Genomic DNA, 990 nt, shown 5'->3' on the forward strand with positions numbered 1-990 from the left:
TGACTGAATGTAGTGTGACTAGAAAAGCGCTATACAAATGCAGGCCATTTATATATATGTATATGTTATTACATTATTACATTATCCTGGGTATTGCAAGGTTAGACCCCCTTTTTCTTCAGTGGTGCAGGGAGGTGCTGGAAACATTCCTCAGATAATTAGTTCCTTATTGACATCATAGCATCCCATAGTTGCTGCAGTTTTTGTTATCTATTTATTCCAAAGGTGCTCTACTGGACTGAGCTCTGTGGAGGCCACTGTAGTGTAGTGTTTTTCCAATCTTCTGTTGTGCAGTTTGTTGAGTCAGTGGGAAATGTAGCCTCAATTTCCTGTTGGTAGGTGATAGGAGTGGCCCCCGGTGTAGTCTTCCGCTGCTGCCCATCTACATCAAGGGCCAGTGTGTTGTGTGTTCACAGATGCTCTTCTGCATACCTCATTTATAACGAGCGGCTGACTGAGTTACTGTTGCCTCAGCTCAAAGTAGTCTTGTCGTTCTCCTCTGACATCAAAAAGGTATTTTCACCAACAAAACTGGATTTATTTTCTCCTTTTCAGACTGTTCACCGTAAAGCCTACAGATGGTTGTCCAAGAAAATCCCAGTAGACCAAATCTCTTAAGGAATGTTTTCACCACCTTGTGCTGATTTGATTGAAAACACTAATTCAATGCTCTTGATGAGTTGTGAGATACAAGTGAAAAGTGCAACAACACAATAACAAATATCTTTAGCAGTGAAGTATGCACAGAAACCATAGAAGGATGTATAAAAACAATGAGAAAGGATAATGCGTTACTGATTTGAGAATTGCATTAAGCGCAGTGAGAATGACTTCTGATTTGAAATTTCTTTATAAATGGATTGCATTAGATCCAAGTGAAACTTTGTGGAAAAATGAGATACAAGTCAGGCTCTGACGCACATTTGACACAAAGTCTCAGCATTCCTTGTGATTTACAGTTACCTGACGAATAATAAGTCTCTCCAACTC

Source organism: Mchenga conophoros, linkage group LG13, assembly GCF_057382185.1.
Source record: "Mchenga conophoros isolate Kocher_MC1m ecotype Shallow Benthic linkage group LG13, M_conophoros_male_GT1.1, whole genome shotgun sequence".
Taxonomy (NCBI): domain Eukaryota; kingdom Metazoa; phylum Chordata; class Actinopteri; order Cichliformes; family Cichlidae; genus Mchenga; species Mchenga conophoros.